Source organism: Notechis scutatus, chromosome 2, assembly GCF_049901735.1.
Source record: "Notechis scutatus isolate UNSWTSFEM ecotype Mainland chromosome 2, rNotScu1.2, whole genome shotgun sequence".
NCBI classification, from domain to species: Eukaryota; Metazoa; Chordata; class Lepidosauria; order Squamata; family Elapidae; genus Notechis; species Notechis scutatus.
In genome coordinates this window covers 30,860,056-30,886,845 of record NC_142010.1, presented here as the reverse complement: position 1 = coordinate 30,886,845, position 26,790 = coordinate 30,860,056, and the positions used below count along the sequence as shown (strand labels likewise).

Below are 26,790 nucleotides of genomic sequence, written 5' to 3'. Positions count from 1 at the left end.
ACACACAGTTTGAGAATTATGGAAGGCCATACAGTCAAAGGTGCATCACTTTGCTGTGCATCACTACACAGTAGTCTTCAACTTACAATAGTTCATTTAGTGACGAAATTAAAATGGCACTGGAAAAAGTGGCTTAGGCCATTTTTCGCACTTATGACTGTTGCAGCATCCCCTTGGTCATGTGATCAAAATTCAGATGCCTGGCAACTGGTTCATATTTATGATGGTTGCAATGTCCCAGGGTCATGTGATCCCCTTTTGTGATTTTCTGACAAACGAAGTCAATAGGAAAGGCAGATTCACTTAACAATCATGTTACTAATTTCACAACCTGCATTGATTCGCTTAACATCTATGGCAAGAAAGTGGGAATGGGACAAAACTCACTTAACAGATGTCTTCGTTAGCAACTTAAAATGTTAGGCTCAATTGGGGTTTTAAGTCGAGAACTACCTGTAATGCTATCCTATACACCCTAAATGAAACTCATTTTCTAGCATCATGTGATGGAAGAGGGTTTTTTTAAGCATTAACAAATATTATGTTGCCACAGAGCAGGATTATTGGCTAAGAGAACAACAGCTGTAAGAAGTGAGAGAAAAAAAAGGAGAATTTCGGGTAAAAAGAAAAACCACCAACTTAGGCCTAAATACATTTTGTGAATTTTAAATCTTTGTTTATACTTCATTCTTAATTTACAAGAATTTTCTTCTTTTATTGAAAGTGGAACATTTTAATGCAGGTAGTAATAAGTTTTAACAATTAGGTCCTAACAGTAATAAGGGATTCTCCAGATACACATTTATTTAACTGGCAGCAAAGGCTTCTTCTCAATATTCAGTTCACTTGGAAACTGCTTTTTCAATGCAAAAAAATAAAATAAAAACCTATTAGAAAATAAACTGAGAAAATGTGTAATTTTCCAATAAATTAAACATGAACCTGTCAAGGAACAAAGTAGATGTACAACTGTGTTTGCGAAAATTAAGAGGTAACACAGACAAAATTTGGAAAACATGCATTTATTCAAATGAGATACATTATTGTGAAGACATTGTCTTGCTTAGGAAGCCTGCAAATATGCCCTGTCAATCCGTTCTTCACTTCCATAGAAGAGAATTAAGCTAACAAGGAATCCAGCAGTTTGAACAGTACTGGATGAGCAAAAATATTGAAGCATATAAAACATCTTTCTTTTCTGCTAATACATATGTCCAGAATGGACTTTGCAGGTGCAAATATTTATAGACAAGTCAGTGTAAGAGGACACGTTCTTAAGAAACATTCACTCAGGGCTTCAGATCCCCATAATAAAAACGAACCAAGTTCCCTCCCTCAATGCCAAGGGTGTCAAACTCAATTTCATTGTGGGGCGCATCAGGATTGTTTGTCCGTCCTCTGGTGGGGGTGTGATGGCCAGGGGGCGTTGCCAACTCGACATCACTTGTGTCGGGAGCACCTGTGGTGGCCCAGCAAAAACAGCCTCCAGAGCTCGGGGAAGGTGTTTTTGGGTGCGACGGCCTCCTGCAATCCTCTGTCAGTGAAAACAGAGCTTGGGAGGGCCTTCCCTGTTTCCAAAGCGGCCCTACAGGCCAGATATAAGCACCCTACAGGACGGATGTATCAATAAAGAATATTTGTAGCTCAGGGTTGAAACGAGGGGTCCTTGATTCTCTTTGAGCTTGTATGTTTTCTTGCAGATATTTCCACTTGCAAAGTAGATAACATCATCAGTGCTAGTAAGGAGTGGTTTATATTCTAGTGCAGATATATCAAACTGGTGGCTGGATGGGTCACAAGCAGGCCACGCCCATCCCAGCTCCGTGAATGGGAAAAATGTTGTGAAACATCACAGGATGGCAACATGACACGGTGAGTTTGACACCTTTGTTCTAGTGGCTTCCCCTGCCAGAGTGGGTGGGAGTGGTCTCAAGAAGATCTTTAGTTGGGTTGATTACTGTTGGCTTGTTTGGCAGTTCGTTGAATGGGATATTTACTTCTTGACTGTTGGTCTGATGTTAATCTTGGAGTCAATCTATGCTCATCTGGGCACTGATTGCTGGTGGGAAGGTGTTTTGGTCTTTTTGTTCCCTCTTTGACAACAAAAATGTACCAAGTATAGGATATTCCAATATCCAGTCTGCATCCCATATGACTGTTTCACCAAGCATGCTGAAAGTTTGACTTAAAAAATTAAAAGCCTTCAGGCTGGATATGTCCACAACTGGTCCTCTTGGATTAACCTTGCTGTAACTTTCCTTCATATCCTCTCATTCTCTATGTTGGCAGAAATTATTATCCTGAGGCAGAGAGCAATTAAATATGCAATTAGATCCCCCAATGCAGCCAAGATTCACAACACTCCATGAAACGTTAAAGTAATGAAGCCTATGTGAACAGCAAGGCCTTGGTCGGACTGACGCTGTTGCCCCATCATGCGTGTGTAATTGACACATGTAAATTTAGAAGAGCTCATTTTATCAGTCTACCCTTCTGAGAGGTAATCCACACAGAAAGTTTTGTAGCTTTTATTAAGATCTTCAGATAGTCCATCTATTTATTGTCAGGATTCTGGCAGTTACCCCAATTAAATCATGAGTCTCGAGCCAAACTTCTAAAACCAAGCAAGATTTATTTGGGAGTTAACATGTCGGCACTGCCTGGGTGCAGCCACTCTGAGACACATAATTCACTGTCACTTTTGACCTTGGTTCCCCCACACCCTGTGAGTGTATCATGATTCATATTCTCCAATGAGACACATCCATAGCGAAGAGTCATCAATCATCTTCTCCAGTTAGATTTTTGCCCGGCAGAAACTTCAGTCACCTAGTTACTATCGCTGAAAAATTATGTATGGAATGCACTTTTGATTTCCAAGTTGCCGCACTGCTCTTTCAAACCCCTTCCCTCCCTCCCTTTCTGTTGGCAACTCTAAAACGACCATAGAAATATTTTATGAGTTGACACTTATGGCTTTACAGATAGTCCTCGACGGTCATTTAGGGACAGTTCAAAGTTACAACGGCACTGAAAAAAGTGACTTATGACCTATTTTCATACTTAACAACTGTTGTAGCATCCCCATGGTCATGTAATCAAAATTCAGGTTCTTGATGACTGACATGTATTTATGATGGTTGCAATGCAGGGTCATGCGATCTCCTTTTGTGACCTTCTGACAAGCAAAGTCAATGGGGAAGCCAGATTCACTTAACCAAGTATGTTACTAACTTATCCATTGCCGTGATTCACTTAACAAGTGTGGCAGTCGTAATGCGAGGCAGGGCAGTCTTAAAATGAGACAAAATTCACTTAACAAATTATCTCACTTAGCAAAAGAAATTCTGGGCTCAATTATGATCGTAAATCGAGGACTCCCCATATATCTAGAAAGACTGTATCAGAGAGAAATCAAGCAACATTTTGTTTCAACTACGGAATATTAAAAGGCATTACAGGTAGTCCTCACACAGTGGCATGTTCTAAATTATGACAGACTCTCCAGAGCTACTGATGACCCAGTTCTGAAGTTCTGATGGATATATCCCCCCGAGGTTCCATGATCACATTTTGGGTTCTTGGAAACCAATTCACATTTATGACCATCTGCAGTGTCTCAAGGCCATGTGATTTTTTTGCAATTTTTGCTGATTTTTTATTTTTTTTTTGCCAATTTCCAAAATTTTATTCTGGTTGCTGACAAAAAAAAACAACCCACCAAAAAGTGGGTTCACGTAACAAACATGGCATTCATTTAACAACTGCCACAAAAAGGATTGTAAAGTCAGAGGTGGCAACACATTTAATGACTGCCATGGCTTACAATCTTAATTCCGAGTTCAATTATGGTCACAAGTTGAAGATTATCTGTAACCACATAGATTCTAATGTGAGATATATAAATTTATATCAAATTACTCTTTTCTAGAATTTCAGTGGAAAAAAACATGATAAAATGTTCTGTTAAAGGTCATTATTGAGTTTCCGTACTTCCTAAAGGAAATTTTATACTGAATAGACTAAAAAGGATCAGATTTCTTTCAATAAAGCACTGGGTGATAGCCACTTTTATTTATTCCTCAAAATCTATACAGCCTGTAATATCCATAATAAACATCTGGGGAAAAGATAACCCTATGGATTGACAGCAATGTGGCTACATCCTTTTGAATTGATGTCAAAACATCCTTTTTAAAGGAATAAAAAGAAGGAGACAAAAGATGGTACTCTGATACTGTAGATCTGCAGCCTAGGTTCAACTTTTTGTGCTTTAGTACATGAATAATGTACATATAGGAAATATAAGTCAATGGGGAAGCCAGATTCACTTAACAACCATGTTACTAAGGAGCCTCGGTGGTGCAGTGGTTAGAGTGCAGTACTGCAAGCTACTCCTACTGCAATTTGGCAGATCGAATCCCACCAGGCTCAAGGTTGACTCAGCCTTCCATCCTTCCGAGGTGGGTAAAATGTGGACCCAGATGGTTGGGGGCAATAGGCTGACTCTGTAAACAGCTTAGAGAGGGCTGTAAAGCACTGTTAAGCGGTATATAAGTCTAAATGCTATTGCTCAGTGCTGTAACCATTGTAGCAATTCACTTAACAACTGCGGCAAGAAACATCTTAAGACGAGGCAAAACCCACTTAACAACTGACATTTAGCAACAAAAATTCTGGGCTCCACTGTGGTCGTAAGTTGTGGTCTACCTGTACTATAACCCTGAAACAACCCATGGGGAGATGATGGGATCCTGTTAATGGTGTATAAGCTACTCATTATTGGCCGACCCAGCTTTTCATTCTGCGGCATATGAAATCTACATAAGTTTTCTTTTTCCAAAACAAGACAATCGAGGGGAGAAAGGAACAACTCAACAAAAACAAAGGACAACTCGAAATCAATTTCAGTCCCACTGTTATCAATTTAGACTGTAACCACATCCCAGCATCCTTTTGCAGATTCAATTCCCATGCATAGCCCCGTGCATCATTGGGTCTGATGCCTCGGGTTTTAAAAGAAGGTATGTTGTGAAAAAATCACTGCCAACCTGCCATAGCTAAAATGCGTTTTTATTCTCAACACACACGCTTTCCAGGTTGCATTGGAAAAAGAGCAATCGGTAAGGCTGACAAATGCAGATGAGGCCTCTTACCTGCCATCTATTTACCCCTGCGACACCACAGGGCTGTCTGTCACAGCGCCTGTGCGCAGGAGGGGAGACGAGATGTGGGGGAAGGGGGGGGGGGAAATGCACAACGCTGCCTGCCAGTCAAGAAAGGTCTTCTGTTGCACCGATTTTCAAGTCATTAACAAAGCGTGGACAAATTAAACCGTGATGTTTTTTCTTCAGGAGTTGAAGCAATGACACCGACACCGACTTTGTTTATTAATGGCATGCTTTGTAAAGGAATCAACCAGGCATTGGCAGGGAGAGTCACAGGAGACAGCAACATCTTTTGGAGAACTAGATCATTCTGTATAGGAAGGGAATAAAAACGATTTGCCAGCTGGGTCACGAAGCTTGCTTATATGGCAATTAAGGATGGGTTTTTTAAGGGTGCAATGCCTCATTCGCTGTCCAAATCACCTCCGAAATCAAAATCCATACGGGGCACTCAACCCAGCCAGCAGCAATAAATATTTTGAACGCTGCTGTTAACCACACTTTATGTGAAGATAAAAGTATCATCGTATTTTAACAATGCAATCCTCTTATAATAACATGGTCATGGGTATTTAAGTTCACCCTTTTGACGATTACTGTTAAATACATCGTTCCATTGTAACTATGGAATATTTAAGGTCTCAGTAATGGCCAAACTCCATGTAACAACGGATATTAAAATAGGGTTCGTGCCTAATATCTGTTGGGCTATTTGTCCGTCACACATGGTTCTCAATCACCTTTTTAAATTATAGGCTCATCTTTGGAGATAATAATCTCCTTGTAATTTTTGAGAAAATATCAAAGGCATTTATGCTAAATGATTGCTCCAGAGAGGGCACATTCACAAAATGAAATATAAACGAGTTATATCCTCAAATATAAACAAGTTATATCCTCAAGGCATACCCTGTCACTTCCAGGTTTCATCCTCTTCTCATAAAGGCAGTTTTATTTCCAAGTCCATCACTGGGAAGCAATTCCTCACCACTTATTATTTTGTAAGCCAACTGGTAGCACTACCAAATTTTGGCTACAAACTCCAAGTTAATAATACCACTTTATAAGACCACACTTGGAATACTGTATACAGTTTTGATCACCACGAAGTAAAATGATGTTGAGACTCTAGAAAGAGTGCAAAGAAGAGCAACAAAGCAGCAAAGATGATTAGGGGACTGTAGGCTAAAACATGAAGAATAGTGACATGATAGCAGTGTTCCAATATCTCAGGGGCTGCCACAAAGAAGAGGGAGTCAAGCTATTAAAGCACCTGAGGGTAGGACAAGAAGCAATGGGTGGAAATTAATCAAATAGAGAAGCAACCTAGAACTAAGGGGAAATTTCCTGACAGAACAATTAATCAGTGGAACAACTTGCCTTCAGAAGTTGTGAATGCTCCAACACTGGAAGTTTTTAAGAAGAGATTCGACAACCATTTATCTGAAATGGTATAGGGCGGTGATGGCGAACCTATGGCATGTGCCACCTGAGCCATTTGTGCCAGCATGCGAGCCACAGGCAAACTTACCTCACTGCGCATGCGCGCGCCTCACAGCTGATTTTCAGCTGGTTTGAGGCCTTTTTCAGCCTCCTAGAGGCTTGAAAAAAGCCTTTGCAGGACAAATAATAGGCCTGTTTTGTCACTTCCTGTAATACCCGAAGTGACAAAATGGGCCTATTATTCAGTCTGCAAAGCCTGCAGTGGCTTTTTTCAAGCCTCTGGGAGGCCGAAAAAGGCCTCAAACTGGCTGAAAATCAGCTGTGAGGCGCAGTGCAGGTAAGGGGGTGGCAGGGGATGCATGGGGGGATTGCGCATTGCCAGGGCGTAAGTGCCAGGGAGCACACAATTTTTGGCACAGGAGCCCAAGCGATTAGCTACCATTGGTATAGAGTTTCCTGCCTAAGCAGAGGGTTGGACTAGAACACTTCACTCATCCTTTCCAACTGTCTATTCTATTCTATTCTATTCTATTCTATTCTATTCTATTCTATGTAACAGCAAAGAGATACATGCCTACTTCTTAAGAAAGCTATCCACTGCCATAGCCAAACCTCTAAGCATAATCTTTGAAAAATCTTTCAGGACCAGCTCCTTGCCTAACCTATGGTCACAAGCCACAGTCATCCCCATCTTCAAAAAGGGAGACCCAAGCCTAGTTGAAAATTACAGGCCAATCTCCTTATGCTGCGTCACCTGTAAAGTCATGGAATCAATTATTAACCAATCCATCATCCTCCACTTAGAGTCAAACAACCTACTCTCCAATAAACAATTTGGTTTCAGAAAAAACTATCCTGTAATCTGCAACTCTTACACTGCAAAAACATATGGACGACACAACTCGACCAGGGCAAAGCAATTGACGCAATCTACATAGACTTCTGTAAAGCCTTTGATTCAGTGGTACACGACAAACTACTCCTAAAAAATAAAATCCTATGGTATCTCTGGACAACTGAATAACTGGATAGAAGCATTCCTGTCAAACAGACAACAAATGGTCAAAATCGGGAGCGTTCTATCAAATCCAGTACCTGTCAATAGTGGTGTCCCCCAGGGCAGTGTTCTAGGACCAACTCTCTTCATACTCTACATAAACGACCTCTGTGATCATATTAAGAGCAATTGCATTCTCTTCGCTGATGATGTAAAGCTGTTCAATACCACAGACAATACTGCTACCTTACAAAAAGATCTTGACTATGTATCTGAATGGTCAAACAAATGGCAACTTCAAATCTCAACAAATAAATGCTCTGTCTTATATATTGGCAAAAAAAATCAGAAAATAAAATACAAGCTGAATAGTAAAGATCTTGTTGATGACCCAAGCTCTGTAAAGGACCTTGGAATACTCACCTCTAATGATCTAAGTGCTAGAGCCCACTGCAACTACATAGCCAAAAAGGCATTAAGAGTTGTTAACCTAATCCTACGTAGTTTTTTCTCTGGTAATATCACACTACTAACCAGAGCATACAAAACATTTGCTAGACCAATACTCGAATACAGTTCATCAGTCTGGAACCCTCATTACGTATCTGATATTAGCACAATTGAGAAAGTCCAGAAATATTTCACAAGAAGAGTTCTCCACTCTTCTACTCGTTGTAGAATACCTTATGCCACCAGACTTGAAATTCTAAAACTAGAAAACCTTGAATTACGCCGTCTTCGGTCTGACTTACGCATGGTATATAAAATCATACATTGCAATGTCCTACCTGTCAATGAATACTTCAGCTTCAACCATAACAACACAAGAGCACACAATAGATACAAACTCAAAGTAAACCGCACCAAACTTGATTGCAGGAAATACGACTTCAGCAATAGAGTGGTCAATGTCTGGAATACTCTACCCGACTCTATAGTCTCTTCCCCAAACCCCAAAAACTTTAACCTTAGCCTGTCTACTGTTGACCTCACCCCTTTCCTAAGAGGTCTGTAGGGGGCGTGCATAAGCGCACCATCGTGCCTACCGTCCCTGTCCTATTGTTTCTCTTATTCTTTTATTTTTCTTATATGTACCCATTTCATGTATTCACAACTATGTATACACTTATACTTATTATCTTGTAAACAATTGGCAAATCAAATAAATAAATAAATAAATAAAATAAATAAAAAAGGAAGGGAGGGAGGGAAGGAAGGAAGATTATGTAATAGAGGTTCTATAACTGTGTTGGCGAACCTATGGCATGCATGCCAGGAGTGGCATGCAGAGCCACTTCTGCTGGCACGCGAGAGCTCGCCCAGAAGAGCCGCATTGCGCATGTGCCGCCACCACCTGACAGCTGATTGTCAGGTATCTGGGGCACATGTGCGGGGGTGCATGGGAGATGCGCGCACATGCTCATGGGGGTCGCACACACATGTACAGAGATGCACAGTGTGCAGGGGGATCGCACATGCATGTGAAGACACATGGCACATGGCAGGGGGATCATGCGCGCCTGCGCAAGGAGTATGGGGGGCAGCACGCATTGCCTTCTGGGTGCTGGCATGCAAGCGTGAACGCACAAGTGCACGCAATTATCGGCACGGGAGCCAAAAAAGGTTAGCCACCACTGTTCTATAACATTACTCCACTAGACCAGTAGAGCAAGGAAGAACCTAAATCACAGAAATTATGCTTTTGCATAGCTGGATCATTAGTGTGAACATATGTGAAAAATCTCAGAAGGCAGACCACTAAAAATATACACGTCTGATATTCAGCTGACATAAAACTGGCTGAACTTCCCATCCAGCAGGGATAATTTACTGATGCTAAGTCTTCCAACCATGCTTGCACACCTAACTCTGTTCAGCTGCCAAACAGGATTCAGGCAGTTTGTAGCACTCTTAGCTTTGCACAAACTCTATCAAGCTCTAAGCCATCTAGTACCCTGGTCATAACTGCAGGCCATCGCTGAAAGGATGCACAGACCCTGGACTAACCGCCGAACTGATTTCTACTAGTTGGAACAAAATTGCAATGCCGGTGTAACATATTCATTCTATGCAGAAAGCAAGGCTTGCCTGTTAATGCATAATCTACATCAGGGGTGTCAAACTCAATTTTATTAAGGGCCGCATCAGAGTTGCGTTTGACTTCAGGGAGCAAGTGGGCATGGACGGGTTGGGCGTGGCCAGCTTGACATCCTGCAGCCTTCTGCCAGCAAAAACGGAGGCTGGGAGGGCGGCATGCGAGCTCCGTTTTCCCTGGCAGAGGGCTGCAGGAAGCCATTGCAGCCAAAAACAGATTGGGAGGTCCACGCACAGCCCTCCCAAGCTCCGTTTTTGCTGGCAGAGGCATCGTGGGCCGGTTCTTTGCTGTTTCCAGGCAGACCCTACGGGCCAGAATGGATCTGGCCCGCGGGCCTTGAGTTTGACACCCCTGATCTACATCATCTATGCAGACTCGCCTCCCTCCCCCGTCTAATTTTTTTACTTGGTCCATAAAAACTGCAATTGCACTTGCAACCTTCCCAGTCAGTTTCCCACAAGCAGTCCAATGGGTGAAGCCAAATTCGCTCAACCACCACACCATTCAGTAGATTTGCTTAACAATCTTGCAAAAAGGGTCATGAAATCAGGCATACATTTCACTTGGCACACTTGTAGAACCAGCTTTCTGCAAATATTACCTCCATTTCTAAAAGTTTTGCATCAGTTTTCAAACAACACTATGTTAACTGTGGGGGGGTGGGTTGGTTTTTGTTTTGCCATTATCCTTTTCTACATCTATCACTGCCTGGTGTTTATCACTGCATTAACTAGAGAATATCAGTTAACTGGTCTATGAAAGAAAACACACAAAATACTGAAAGCAGCAAACCCACTGGCTCTATAAAATGTGAAAATGCTGCATCCTGAAACTAATACTAAATTAGGTGACATGACTTACAGCATTTACGGAATCCTAACCTAATTTCTCTCCAGAGCTAATTGCGTAATGTAGCATTAAAAATTCCATGCATGCAGAATTCAGAGAACTTCAGACTAACAAAGCTAAATTTGCTATATTCAGGAGTTTGCATTAATGAATTGCCAGTGGCTACATTTAAAAAAAAATGAGAGAGATGAGGGTGGGGGGGAGAAATCTTTATCCTTTATTTGCAGGGCTACAGAAGAAAAACTTCTTCTTCAGTCTATATACCTTCACAAGAAGGTGGATGGAGGCTATTCTGCTCAACAAGATCTATAAAATGATTGTTATTATGGAACAAAAGTCAATTCCTCCAGATCTGGGGGCTTGGATGAGGCTACAATCTAAGCATGCCATACGCATAAAAGCGCATTAAACTGTGTTAATATCAAGCCCTGGAAGATATATGCAATTGATCAAGAGAAGTCCACTTTCTACTAAGTACTTACCTGGAAGTCAAACTACACAAGGATTATTTGTCTTTAAAAGCAAAGAAAAGCTTCTTCATAAGTGAGGTGACTATCTCATTTTTCTTCTGATTAAACATCCTAGCAGTACTCAATATATTTTTTTCTTTTACACAAAAAGTACTGATTATACTGGGTTGCTTAACTTCCCCCACCCCTCAAGAAAATCTAATTTTATACAGCCATATTTTTCTTACCTAAGTTAAGCAGAGTTCTCCCTTGAATAAGTATTTTTGATTAAAAGGTACTAGCCTTTACTCAATAAAACAGTCCTTGAAATTAGAGAGTAAGTCTTGAGTTTTCTATTTTGCAAACAAAATACATATGTGTAATGTGTGTGTGTGTGTGTGTGTGTGTGTGTGTGTGTGTGTGTGTGTGTATGCATTTTTTTTCTCATTGAAGGAACCAAAGGTCCATAGATTATAGGATTGTTTAAAGAAATATCCCTCTGGGTTCAGTTCCAAGTGGGGAAAAAAGACACTGGAAACATGGAGGCTGCTTGGAAGGTTTAATGGTAGACCACAGGACCACATGGCCTGGAGCTCCAGAGAAGGGTGATCACATGCTTCAAGGTGAGAAGAGATCAAGAAAAAAGGACTGAGGTGCTGAGAGTGCCTGGGTTTTATACCTTCTGTTGGGATTTGAACTGGAACTTGTATTCTAATTGGTTGTCAGACCCCCAGGGGCAACTCTGTAGGGTGTCCTGAGTTCCAAGCTTGGTCAAGCCTTGCTGGGTGATTATGCCCATAAAAGGACTTTTGGCAATTGCTATAGCTTTACCTGGACTTCCTCGTTATGTAAAGTATTCTGGCCCAGGCCTTAATGGCCCACCCACTAACAAAGGTGGGGGTGAGATTCTGCTTCTGAGTTTCTACCCTTTTTAGAGGAAATATTCTGCCTTTTTAAATATTTCCTAGGCTATTTCAATTTTCTAGGAGAGGGGTGGGTGCTAACTTCCTACAGGATGAAAGTCAAACAGGCTGTAGAACAGGGGTCCCCAATTCGCAGCCCAGTGCCGGGTTGCAGCCCTTTTGGAACTGGGCCGTGGAAGTGATGGGCAAACGCATGTGCAAAGCTGCATTTGTCAAAGTGCTGCGCAGGAAACCAACCCCTCTGCCCCACCTCAGATGGTCCATTGAGCCAGAGAGGTTGGAGACCGCTCCTGTAGAACATGAGAACTTGCTATAGGAACACAAAACCTATTCTGATTTGCTGCAGGACTCCCGGCAGAGATGTTTAGGTTAATTGCATCGTTGTTGCTTTATCTGATGATGAAAAATCAGTGGCCTTACAATAAAACTCATAGTCATCACACTAAGAGATGCATGACTTGTTCCTCAGTTTGTTAACATGCTGGGTTTCTAGTCCTAATTCAATACTTTAATTATTAATAAATTCCTTGGAGCCTTAGTGGTGCAGTGATTAAGTGCAGTATTGCAGATAAACTCTGTTCCATCTTGACAAGGCTCAAGGTTGACTCAGCCTTCCATCCTTCCAAGGTTGGTAAAATGGGGACTCAGATTACTGGGAGGCAATATGCAAACAATACTTACATTGTAAACCACACAGATGTGTTGTTAAGCACCATGAGACAGTATATAAGTCTAAATGCTATTGCTATTATTCCTGTTTTAAGTAGAAATGCCCGTTTCCTATGCAATTTACCAATAATCTATATAGCAGGGTCTTGCACTGAATTATCTGAACTGATAAATATTAAAGAAACATTGTCAGCACACAAAATAATGTGCATTGCATCTAGGCACGCACATGAGTAACATGCCAGCTCACCTTTGCTAGAATAGCTCATTATTGTGCAGGACTTTGATATTCTCTGGCAAGGAGCACCAAGACTATAGGCCCACACTGGGCTATTCAGAAGAAAATAACAATGCCCTTAATCACCAAGGTGAGCAGCCCATATGCTGAAAACAACAGACATGCTGCCCACATATTGCAGTGCAGATTAAGGTTGGCATTTTAATGTGTATGCTTTAAAAAAACAACAACGTGCATAGGGATAAACATTTGGAAGGTAATTATTTCCTTCTTTTTCTTCCCCCTCTTCCAAATCCAGCTCAGAGCCATTTTCTCATTATGATCATTTTTTTCTCTTCCCAAATGCCTTCTCTCCCAAACCACGATACCAACAAGTCATTTCAACATGCTGTTATTATGACAGCAGATAAATCATTTTAAATTGCCGATCCAGCCATGGGGAATATTAATACCCAAATATTTAGCACATCACGAAACCTACTTAAAATTGAAAACTTAGCCTACAAGAGACTAGCTCTTCCTACTTGGCAAGGAATTAATACTTCCTTCTGCCCAGAAATATTTTGCTTTCCACATGCAAAACACTCTTGAAAGAATGGTGGGGTGCTATTGATACCACTAAATAACAAATTAGAGAGACTATTGTAACTACATGGGCATTTGATTTCCATTTCATTTCTTGCCATTATGCCTCAAAACATTCACAAATTATCTTTTATTTTCCCTGTGCAATTTCCAAAAAAATGAGAAGCACCAAACACATTTATCTCATTCTGTACAAAGCCAGGTTATTTTAGCTGATTTATATTGCTACAAATGTATTTGGATCAATGTGCCTTCATATGTAACACAAAAATCATGCAAAAATAACCCTTTAGGTTATTTCTAAGTCTGCTTGGGAATGTTTTTAAATCTTTGTTTCTTTCTAGACAGCAGTTTTTAGGGGGTTTTCTTTTTAAACTATTCTCAAGTTTGTTTGGCTTCCTTTCATTTCACACCATCTTCTCTTGGTACATGAATATTATTACTTTCACAGGACTACTACATACCATGCGACATTACAACATGATCCCAAGTTGATCACATGAACCTGTGACACTGCAATGGTCAGAAACACATGCCAGTTGCCAAGCATCCAAATTTTGATCATATGACCACAATGATGCTATGACGGTCATATGTGTAAAAAGCGGTCATAAGTCACTTTTTTCTGTGCCCTTCTAACTTTCAATGTTCACTAAACGAAAGGTTGTAAGTCAAGAGCTATTAAATTCCAGTGACTCAGTGGAACTGACATTCCAAGAAATGTGCTCTTTAACATTATTCCCACATGGAAGAAATTTTAAAAAGAGGACAGGACATGCACACACACATGCACAATTTTCCCATCTTGGCACAAAGTACTTTTATCTGTTTTTGGATTTCGCCATAAGAACAAAATATGCAGCCCAAAATGCAGGGTGGGAAATGTAACAGAGATGACATTCAGGTTTAAAAAAAAAAAACTACTAGCATATCTATATATCAACAAAGTTTGCTGTGCTATTATTAAACTTCTAAGCCAGTGAAGTCCAAGGCATCTTCACCGTGCCCTTGAACTAGGCGATAAATACTTCTAAGCATTTTTTTCTATTTTTGGGTACTGGGGGAAAAAAAAGCCTAGACACTCTGGCCCAGTTTAGCCATAACAGGAAACCAGTGTTTCCTGCTATGTGAATGAACCTCTTGCATCCTCTTACTCTCACAGGCCAGGAGAGATCAAAACCTTCTGCTTTCAATTTTAACCAAGCACGGTTCCCTAAGGTAAACCCAAGGAACTGTAATTTATTTAAGCCATGAACGGAAAATTTTTGACCACAGAAGAGCCCACATCTGAGGGAAATATTATAATAAAAATAAAGAGAAGGCAACTTTTTGCTAGTGGACTGGCGAGAAATTCCTGGGAAAGTCCTAGGAAAAGCTGGTGTTTTGCACTGGGTTTGGGGGAGTGTTAGGCTTATGTTACAAAAAAATCACAAAATCCTTATATTTTTTGTTTTGCTTTATGCTGAAAATAAGCAGGAAAGAACATCAACTTTCATTCATTTCCTGCTGGAGTTTGATGCTGTGATTTCACCTTTTTAAAAAAAGGATTTCAGCACTACTTCCCAGATAAGACTAGATTTTGAAAACACAACTTAGAACAGGGGATTTCATTGAGGGCCACATCAGGGTTGTGTTTGACCTTGGAGAGGCATGGCCAGGGGTGGGTGTGGCCAGCTTGAGATCATTCGTGTAAGGGGCACCTGTGGTGGCCTGGGTGGGAGGATCCTCCTGCAGGTGTCCACCAGTGAAAATGGAGCTGGGGGGAGGCCTGTGCTCCTGAGCTCCGTTTTCGCTGGTAGAAAGCTGCAGGAGGCTGACGTAGCCAAAAACTGAGCCCGGCAGGGCCACACGCAGCCCTCCCGAGCTCAGTTTTCTCTAGCAGAGGCACCACAGTCCTTCGTTGTTTCCAGTTGGCCCTGTGGGCCTGATCTAAGCACCCTCTAGGCCTTGAGTTTGACACCCTTGTCCTAAAAAGTGGCAAATGCAAATATTTTCCTTATTGCCGCCAAGAAACCTACATGTATCTGCAATTATTTATAGAGTGCAAGCTCAATGCTAAAAATATTGCCAGCCTTTCAAATAGACTGGACTAAGAAAATGAAGCTACTCATGCTAATACTACTTTTAATACAGATCGTCCTTCAACTTACGATGACTACTGAGCCCAAAATTTTGATTGCTAAGCAAGACAGTTAAATGAGTTTTGCCTCATTTTACCACCTTTCTTTTCAGTCAATAACTGAATCACTGCAGGTGTTAATGGTAACATGGTTGTAAAGTGAATCTGGCTTCCTGGCTGACTGTTGATTGTCAGAAGGTTGGAACAGGTGATCGCACGACCCAGGGACATTGCATCAGTCATAAATGCATATCAGTTGCCGAGCATCTACATTTTGGAGATGCAGCGATGGCTGTGTGGAAAACGACCAGAAGTCACTTTTTTCAGTGCCGTTGTCCTTTGAATAGTCACTAAATGAATGATTGTAAATCAAGGACTACCTGTATGTTATCTGTAGTAACATAATCTTGCAAGCCTGAATACATTTCCCTCCACCTATCCTTCATCTTCATGAGAACTAGGAAGGGTCTTGTCTGAGGTGCTTTCTCAGGTTACAGTTCTTAGAAGGATTCTAAGTTGCGGATTACCTGAATTTCAAATATAAAGAAGGCCAAAGAAAGAGGAACATTACAATATACTGTATTTTTCAAAGTATAAGACAAACTCCCCACCATCACCAAAAAAAAATAATGGTGGAAATGTCTGTGTCTTATACAGCAAATGTTGCCGAAGCCTTGCCCACCCACCGGCCTCCACACTTCGGCCTCTGCCTACTGGCAATTTGCCTCCGTGCAGCAAAGAGCAAACAGCCTGGTCAGCTTCAGCACAGCCTGATTTAGCATGAGTAGCTGATAGTCAGTTGGATCTGCCTCCCAGAATACTGACGATCAGCTCTTCTAGTCTTCAGGGATCGGCACCGCCTATTGCCGCCTCTGGATGCCGTTTTTGGGCTCCGTGAACCCCACAGGATGCGCAGAGGCTGAAAACAGGGTGCGCGGAGGATGAAAACGAGGCCGAAAATGGGAGGCAGCAATAGGCGGTGGCGATTCTTGCAGACTGGAACAACAGATTGTCGGTATTCCGGGAGGCCAATCCAACCGACAATCAGCTGCTCACGCTAAATCAGGCTGTGCTGAAGCTGACCAGGTTGTTTGCTGTTTGCTGCAAGGAGGCAAATTGCTGGGAGGCAGAGGCAGATTTTTTTTCTTGTTTTCCTCCCAAAAGCTAGATGCATCTTATAGTTGAAGCGTCTTATAGTCCAAAAAATAGGGTGCTTGTTTTCCTTTTAGGTCAAAATAGCACAGGGAAAGGGAAAAGGAGAACATTGCAAACAGTTGCACGCAGAGTTCCAGAATCCAATCAGAAAGTATCTCTTCAGTATGTCTCAACTTCAGCAGCTGTGCAAATTGAATTATTGAACAAAATGAATGAATGTACAAATAAATACATGAATACAAATGTTGATCAGGGGTGCTTGGTAGCTCTCTGAGCTTGGTTGTTTTTTTGCAGGTGTTTGATTACCAAATTAGACAGGTAACATCATCTGTGCCTTGATGACGTTACTTAGCTTGGTAACAAAACACCTGAAAGAAAACCACAAAACTCAGAGAACACCAAGCATCCCTCATTTCAATCCTGAGCTACAAATATTCTTTTCTAAATGTTGGTGACTCTCTCATATTGGTTAATATCTTTAAATAAATAACACTTCTGAGGAAAATTGGTTAGAACCAGGTGAGAAAAGGCAGGGAAGGTTTCACTTTAAAGTTTTAAATATGGATAATATGGTGAAAAACTTGGGATTATAGTACATTCAACTTTAGGCAGGATAGCTGTTTGAAAGGGACAGACCTTATTTATGCTATGTCTTTCTTCTGACATACATCACTAAATAAACCCAGAGGGAAATGTCAACTGATTCATCAGTAATTCTAGCTAGACGGGGAGCTGACTAATGGGTTTATTGATTCTTTGCTCTGTGTTACAAGATATACTAAATCCAATGGCCCATACCGGAAGAAGAACTGAGGCTTCTGGCAAAACCAAGTAATTTATTTCCAGTTTATCAGAGAAGTCAAAACAATCTTCTATGCAGTAAGAACCAAAATATATCTTCTGGATGTAGAACCAAAAATGACAATTCAAATTACAGCTCAAACTTCTATATAGCTAGTCCTTGACTTACAACAGTTCATTTAGAGACCAAAGTTACAGTGGCACTGAAAAAGTACCTGATGACCCTTTTTCACACTTACAACCACTGCAGCATTCTCATGGTCATGAGATCAAAATTCGGATGCTTGGCAACGGGTTCGTATTTATGATCGTTGCAGTGTCCCAAGGTCATGTGATTCCCTTTTGCGACCTTCTGATAAGCAAAGCCAATGGAGAAGCCAGATTCACTCAAAAATCACGTTACTAAATTAACAACTGCAGTGATTCACTTAACAACTGTGGTAAGAAAGGTCATAAATGGGGGGAAAACTCACTTAACAAATGTCTCACTTAGCAACAGAAATTCTGGGGTCAATTATGGTTATAAATCATAACTACCTGCAGTAACCAATCTTCCCTAGATGAACTAGAAATACAATTCCAAGCTATGCGACCTAAGAATTTTGGGAATGGTAGTCTCTCTACACCTGAGATTGTAGAGAGTTAAAATAGTACAATGCAAATGCAACAATCTTAGGTAAAGGTAATGGTTCCCCTTGCACATATGTGTTAGTTGTTCCCGACTCTAGGGGGCAGTGCTCATCTCTGTTACAAAGCTGAAGAGCTAGTGCTGTCCAAAGATGTCTCCTTGGTCATGTGGCCAGCATGACTAAACGCCGAAGGCGCACAGAACACTGTAACCTTTCCACCAAAGTGGTCCCTACTTTTCTACTTGCATTTTTACATGCTTTCCAAATGCTAGGTTGGCAGAAGCTGGGGCAAGTAACGGGAGCTCACTCCATCACATGGCACTAGGGATTTGAACCGCTGAACTGCCGACCTTTCTGACCAACAAGCTCAGCATCTTAGCCACTGAGCCACTGCATCCCTACAGAGAAATTTATTTAAGACACCACATCTACAATATTTCTTGCGAACAATGTCATCTTTTAACTTTACCGGTAAACAGTGTAATAACAATGTGCATATTTTAAAGCAGGACCTTTGCAATCACGGATGAGGGATTCTTACAGCTGGGGATGAAAGCTGCGTGGAAAATTATTTAGTTGGAAGTCAAGCTGTGCTTTAAGACAATGGGAATGGCTTGTGCTTTCCTCCAGCAAACGGCTCAAAAAAGCTCCAAGCTTTTTTAGGTGATGGAAGAACACTTTCAGGAGCATAAGAGATAAGAAAGTGTGCCATCATCAGGAATGGAAGGGCAAGGTAGGCATTTTTGGTGTTGCATTTGTTTGTTTTGAATAGCATGCCAGGTACTTCATCCCAAAAAGGGGGCTTTCTTTAATATAATTAATGCATTATATGATAGGCAAATTTAATTTAATCTTAATGCATTTGTTAGGTTTTGCCTTTTGCCTTTATAAAAAAGCAATTTGGCCTCAACAAGGTTTTTACAGAAGGGGGTTACATACAACCTGGCATCTCAGAATATATACAGAATATATACCTCTGATTTAAATAACATAAGGGAGAGAAGATCTAGGTTGGATTAATAAAATCACATTATTCACAAACCTTTGATTAAACCAAGGCAAAACTCAATCTTCTATTTATATGAAGTGGACCAGGTTTTTTTTTCCCCCTACATGTGCACACATGCATATGACACATTGAAACTTTCCCCGCCCTCTCAAGATAAGAATCCAGAAATCAGAAACAAATCAAATCCAGCAGTTTAATAATTACACAAGAGCTCAACTTTTCAATTCAACTTTGCATTCTCATTTTATTTTCCTTTTTTTTTATCCAAAGCAATCATTTATTCTATGAAGTATGATAGACAGACTAAAACCTGGCAGCCCAAAAAGAACAATAAAAACAAGCTATGCTCTGAGGAGGCAAGAGACTCATTACATTAAAAGTGTTGGGCTCTGCAACCCCAGGGAGTGCTGCAGCTCCAGTAATCTGCAGAGCTGATGCTGCATTAGCAGATGACACGTTTTCACAAATATGCTCACAGCTCCACCAGTAGGTCTGGGAATTATTTTCTCAAGGACTCTTGGAAAGCTTTCGGCGCATTTCCAATGCTCACTTTAGTCCTTTATTCTAATGGGTACATATTACAAATCCAGATCTGAGGGACATTAAACTAGAAGAGGCTGGTCCAACACCCACCCCGGGTCCACGAAGGCAAAAAACGTCATGATACGTCACATGATGTGATCGAGTTTGACACATGTGAATTAGAAGATGCTACTTGTCATGCCCCAGTACATAACTTTTATAGACTCTTGTTGCTCTCTAGCCCCATCTAGTGACCAGAGAGAAAAATACCAAGTACATTGTTTGAAGCTGATCCATCCATTTACCCATCAGCCTGCACTCTCCAAACAAGTGCATGCTGGGAAGCCAGAGTCCGTTTCCTTTAGCATTTGGAGAAGCACATAGAAGAATCCATCTTAATCTGTGGCACATGGCACAAGGACAAACCCACATCCCACACAGAAAGCATTTCTGACAAGATTTAAATTGCTTGTATTTATTGTTACGTTCAGCAGTAACTCAATACTGTCTATTTTGTATTTGATTTTCATTGTATGTATCCCTATTTTCTCCAGTTTCACCGTATCCTGTTCTTTCAATAAGATCTACACACACAGTCTCTTTTATTGGAGGATAGGTGGGTTTAGCTGCATGTTGAGCTGCATACAGACTAACGTGTAGTGAGGACAGAACACTACTTTATCACACAAGGCCAGGCCTTTTAAGTTCTAAGAACAGACTCCCAGGGAGACTAAGAGGAGAGGTAGGTTTCTGTATCTCATCAAAAAGTATAAAAGGGTATGAACCATAATATGAACTCCAAGGCAGCTGATAGTAAGGATCAGGATATGATTATAGAAACTGAAGTTATTTGAATGTTTTTAGATGGCGACTACTGTATTTAATCTGCTCATAAGACCCTTGTAGAAGTTGCTTTGTATGCACTGGAAGTAGTCCATCTTGCACCAGCTTTCATCCTCGTCTGTGATATGAGGCAGGTGTTTTTTCCCCACACAAAAATTCTAGGGAAGTTTCCATCCCATATCACTGGATGGTTGATGGCAGGGGGAAGACAAGCTGAGTAAGCTTCTGGGATGCATTAGATCAAGTAAACAAATATACCTGTTTAAATTTTAAGCTTGGTATTTGTGAGAAGTCTCAGCACAAGGCCATCCAATGCAACCTTCACTATGTATCTAGGAAAAGGATGACAGCTTGTTGTGAATGTAGTCTGCGTGCTATATATATCCCCATAAGGGAGAGATGACGCTTGGTCACATATGCACCAGCTCTTCTTTCTCTTGGATCCAGGTAAATGAAACAGAGCAACAAATGTTATTTCTATTGTGCTTATTTCTACAGACACAGGTTGATGTGTTTGTACCCATTTTTAAAAATTTCTACTGCTATATATAGTATGATGCTAAAAGTAACATTATTACTTTAAAACCAAGTGCTTAACCTTGTTCATACTTCAGGAGGTGTTCCTGAAAACATTATTTCTTCTTTGGGGTTTCTGGTGCAAATGTGAATTATTTCTTTCCCTTTTTGAAGATTCCCGCAAAAAGCATTTTCGTTGTAGCAGATCGCTGCCTCCTTCTGGTCTGCCAGAGAAATGTATTATTTCTTGGATTACAGCCAACAGCTGACCAGGGCAGTTCTGCATTTATCTCTCTGTATACGGGCTATATTACAATATTTAAAGTTAGATGGGTGGGGTTTTTAAAAAACATTTCATGTTTTCTTATTTGTAATAAAACTGCAATGTGGCCACCAGCTCCAATCCGTATACACAGGTAGATTAATGATTGATATGTCAATGCTCTTCCAAAGAGAAAGAAACTAGGAGCTATTACAACACTCTTGAGTGCCAGTAATCTGCCAGAAGGGCTTCCTTAAATTGTCCAATATTGTTGGGGTAGATTGGAAGAGAAGAGAGCTTCTTTCTGACAGAAGCCAGATCCCCATCATCCCGTTTAAATTTTTACTAGAGACAGTAGAAAAATAACCTGTAGTTAGATCAATAATTTTCATTCCCCAGGTTCTATTCCCATAGGGACAATAACAAGCAGTTTCCTCTAAACTCTGTTTACCGTCTTTCTCATCTGATCAGTTTCTTCCAACAGTCTTTCCACAAGTTCAGATATAAAACCTCGTTATTTGTATAGGATTTGCATTTTTCAAATTTGAGATTCTCTTTTTTAGATGAATGTTCTTTTCATGGACCTTAATTATTCCTTGAATGAATTTTTAGTTGTTTAGAATTATTAATTTGAAACTAATGATGGGTTCTGAGGAAAAAATTATAGGCAGAAACAAACATGAAAAATTAGTATTTTTATCCTGCATGCTAACTGACCCAAATTTTGTTGTTTTGAGAAAATAAAACCCCAAAAGCAAAAGAGAAAGGGCTAAGCATACTTATCACACGTACAGAGAAATAATAATTCTAAATATCTAACAGATGGGAGAGTTGTTTAAAAAAAAAAAACCTCACCTACCCTCCATCTTTCAGTCAACATCAAAAGCTTTCTTGTCTTCTTTTGTCTTAGTTGCAGATTTTGTGGAGATAAAGAGACAGGTAAGCAAACCAAGTCCCATACAGCAAAAGTATCAAGGATTATGAAGGAGATTGCCGTGGGCAAATTTCAGGTGACGGGGGGAAACACCAGTAAATCCCTGAACACTTCAACTCATGTAACAGAATGAAAAGGCGAATAGTTCTTCAAACGTTTTATTTACTTAGATACAGAATTTAGGTCCCACCTTTTTGCCCAGGGGGCACTGAAAAGGATTAACAATTAAAAAGCAAAACCATCATATTTTATAATGGTGCTATCAAGTCACAATTAAATTGAAAATGCCAAGCAGGAAGGTTAAAGGAAAAGGACCTGATTCCTTTCCTAAAGGCAGCATAACTCCTATAGTAGCACATTCTGGGTTTTGGACAACATATAGGATCTACCACAGAAAACCTTTCTTTTTCTAGTCAACAACCACACCTTTGAGGAACTGTATACACACTACAATAATTGTTTGAGGCCAGGGACTTCTGGTTTGTAGGGCTTCGGCGGCAGACAGGAATCCGCGATCATGCGCTGTTTCTGCCTGGGCTCGCCGCTGGAGCGCCCCGAGCCAGCTGGCTTCGGGGCTAAGCCACCCCGTAGAGGTGGTGAAGACAGGGGAGCACCAGCAGGGTCGAGGGGAGCCGCATCTCTCCTCCTCAGCTGGCCAAATTCCCTTTCCCGAAGGCGGTTAAGAGCGGTCAGAAATGGCCGCCTCAAAGAAGCACTCAGCCAGAAAAGAAAGTGCAGGAGGAAGTTAAGAAGTGAAAGTTTTGGCTGACTGGGACAAGAAGCAACAATTAAGGTATCCTGGAATTTAAATTTTATAAAAGATACATTGCTCCCAAAGAAGATTCGGAAGCAGCGAATGAAAGTGAAAAGGGAAAGGTTTTTTTTTTTTTCACTCTCCTTCCTTACGTTGACAGCGAAGAGAGCTGAATGAGAAATCGGAAAAATCTGCTTTGGCACCAATAGGTAATTAAACTGAAAATATAATTAATTGCCAAGGGGACAATAAAGATTTCTGAACACTAAAAAATCTTTTTTTTTTTTGCTATAAGTGGGAAGGGAGAGGAAAAGAATAAGGGCAGGATTTGGAAGGAGGAGTCTGCCTGGAATTCAAAAGAATCTAAAGTTAAATCTCAGTAAGACTTCTAAAAGATACATTTTAACTTATATTTTAAGTTTTAATTATATGATATATTCATAACTTTTTCTTTTTTTAAAATACAGTGTGTAGTAGAATGTACCAAGCAGAATCCGAACGGAAGTTATGTATTATATTAAGTGTTATAATTTTAGGGGAAAGATATAAAGGCATCATACTCCAATCAGTGATTACAGGAGAAATTTTGTTTAATGAGAAAAGAAAATAGACAGCTGAAACAGGACAGACAAAGAATATAAGTATAATGATTTGAATTGAGATGAAATAAATAAAATAAAATTAAGAAAGTTAAAAGAGGGGAGAAGCTATATAGAAAATGTAGAATGGTAATAAGATATGGAATGGTATATAAAAATGAGCATGAACTTGAATTTGTGTCTGTACGAAGAGATGTAACCCGGGATCAAGCTGCTTTCAAAAAAGAAGTTTTATGTTTTATGTTTTGTTTATGTTTGTTTTTAAAAATCAATAAAATGTTCAAAAATAAAATAAAATAATTGTTTGAGGCCAGGACAACAAAATATACATCATTATAGTCAGAGTTAACTAAAATTAAATTACACTAATTTCATAATTACCCCTTTTTGTTTCGTTTTGTTTTCCCCTTCTGAAATATCAAATAACATGATTTGATTACAACTTTTAAAGGACCACATTCAAGACATCTGGTGGGCCATAACTTTAAGGTCTCATGTGTAAATATCTTATGTAAGACAAATGATGGCATTTTGAACTAAATGAAATGTTTTGCTTTAATGGAGTTTTTTTTTAGGAATTACTCCAGGATTCAAAAGGAACTTTCAAGTATGTATGTTGCTTTTATGGATGGATGTAGGAAAAAAAAGACATTCAAATATTTTGCTTCACATTACCCTTTCTTCTAAAGTACTTCTTCCTCCTCCTGTTACTCTTGTAAAAGAAAAGCAGAAAGTAGAAATTGGGCCAAATTTAGTTGACTAAATTTACTAGTGATCTTTGCAGCCAGGTGAGGAATTAAATCTATGTGTTACAATACAGTGACTCTTTTACCACGTTTTACCAATTGCAAGTAAACTTCCATGCGCAGAGTAACATGAACCCTTATTCCATCTTAGTCACTCACCTGCTACACTCAATCTGTAGGAGAATTCAGGGTGAAAATGGAATTCGTTCGCTCAGTAGATTCCACCTACCATATGCATTCTGGCTAAGACTGAAATACACTGTAGCTTATAAAACTATTTTCTCTTGGCAATGCTAGAAACTAAGGAACCCATCAAAACGAGTAGATTCTCTTAAAGCAGTGGTCCCCAACCTTTTTTATGCCCGGTACCGGCATCAGCTGGGCGCCGCCATCTTGTTTTGATGAAAAAGTGCTTCCGGTGAGCTCACTGGAAGCACTTTTTCATCAAAACAAGATGGCGGCTGCTTGGTGAGCTTTTCCGGTAGAAATGGCTTTCTACCCGGAAAAGCTCACCGAAGCACTTTTCATCAAAACAAGATGGCGGCGCCCAGCAAACCAGTGGCCCGGTAGGATTTGTTCCACGGACCGGTACCTGTCCGCGGATCGGTGGTTGGGGACCCCTGTCTTAAAGGATAAGGCACGATGTTGAACACAACTGAGTTGATGTGAAAGCATGCTTTCATCTGTCGCTCCAGCATTTGGGGTTCTATTTATATATTTCAATTCAGACATTAAGATGCGGTAGCAGCCTTCTTCCAGATTCTTTAAGGCTCTAATTTACAAACAGAATCAAGAGAAGCAATTAAATGTTAAGTGCTATCAGCATGTTCTCCCTGAGTGGCACCAACATTGCATGCACACACGAACAAGACGGAATTGAATGAATCCAATCTTGACACAGATGAGTGGGTTACAAATTGAAATTCTATTTCATTACCATTAGTCTTAAGCTCTGTGTAACAGAAAGTAATAAGGGAAGGCGTCAAAGGCTTCTTCTAGCCAACATTGCATAGGAAGTCTTTTACCTATTAGAAGAAGTCACAACTTTTTCTGGGTGCTTGATGCCACACTCGAAAAAGTAGCACATAGAGCCAGGAGAGAAACTTGTTAACATTTAATATGAGTTAAAAACAAATATGACTATCCCACCAGTTACTATGAATACTGTCAATCACCTATTTAAGTGCCATTAATTATTTTAACTTCTGTCATATTGAAGCCTAAAAATCTGCAATAATTTTGCAGGTCTTTTGGAGGTAGAATCAACGTGTTTAATTGTTGGGTGCAGTCCTTGACCTTTGGCTGAGCTGTTACGATTTGGTCCTTGAAATTATAAATTATAATACCTAAATGTCTCCTATGTGAAACTCCATATAAGCCACCCTAATTTCTTAAGGAAAAAATACATTTGATGTATTTATCCACATGTATCTAATTGCTTTCTAAATACCTGTAGGGGGGAAAAGCTAGAAATCTGATTTCCTCTTGGTTACACAGACATCTCTTCAAAAAGAGCCCAACCTATACAAGGCTGCCAAAAGAAAAAAATCCAAAACACACAGGAGTTTGGTAACAGATAACAGATAATCAGAGTTGGAAGGGACCTTGTAGGTCATTTAGTCCAACCCCCCGCCCAAGCGGGAGACCCTACACCATTTCTGACAAATGGCAGTCCAATCTCTTCTTGAAAGTCTCCAGTGATGGCGCTCCCATAACTTCCCAGGGCAAGCTGTTCCATTGGTTGATTGTTTTCACTGTCAGAAAGTTTCTCCTTATTTCAGGTTAAATCTCTCCTTGTTCAGTTATGTCAGCTTCTGCGAAGACTTATGTGTACCAACAAGGAACCTGCAAATATATAGTGGTTCCAGCTAAACTTAAGTAACCATTCAAGGAAGCCTACAGAAAAGGTGACAGAATGCTATACAATCAGGCCAGAAACATTAATGAGAGAGATCAGAGCAGCAAAAGAAGCTACTCTGAAAAGTTAAGGAATCAGTTCTCAACAAATGAACCAGCAAACATGTGGAAAACTTAAAAACATAACTGGCTACATCAAACATCCTTCCCAAGCAGAAGGAATCAACAACTACAGATGAAAGATGTTTTACAGAATACAGCCACTTATACAATCAGGCCTACAAAACCCCAACCCACATAACCTCTGGTGATCACAGAAAAGTGCAGGATCCATACACAGACAAAGACAGGAAAAGCACCAGGAGAGACTCCTTCTTGCTTAAAGAGCCCCATCTTCAGAATCTTCAATAGATCATTAGAGAGCTATGTTCCTTCCTGCCTCAAACACTCTACTATCATCCAGTGCCAAAGAAAAGAACTGAATGAGTACAGACCAGTTGCTCTAATATCTGTAGTTATGAAAAACTTTGAAAGGCTTGTGCTGTCCCACCTGAAAACCATCATGGATCCACTGTTAGATCCCATGCAGTTTGCATACCGAGCAAATAGATCGACAGATGTTGCTGTT

The 26,790-nt window shown here is 40.3% G+C and overlaps 1 protein-coding gene and 1 long non-coding RNA gene across 4 annotated transcripts in view; both read right to left on the bottom strand.

Annotated features, from left to right (window-relative positions):
- PTPRG (protein tyrosine phosphatase receptor type G) overlaps positions 1-26,790 on the bottom strand; it is a 704,217-nt gene that overhangs the window by 657,813 nt on the left and 19,614 nt on the right. The window lies entirely within an intron of this gene.
- Positions 22,351-24,636, bottom strand: LOC148131987 (uncharacterized). Its single transcript, XR_015747271.1, has 2 exons — positions 23,877-24,636; positions 22,351-22,679 (listed from the first exon to the last, which is right to left on the bottom strand). It is a non-coding gene; the product is annotated as an uncharacterized LOC148131987 (long non-coding RNA).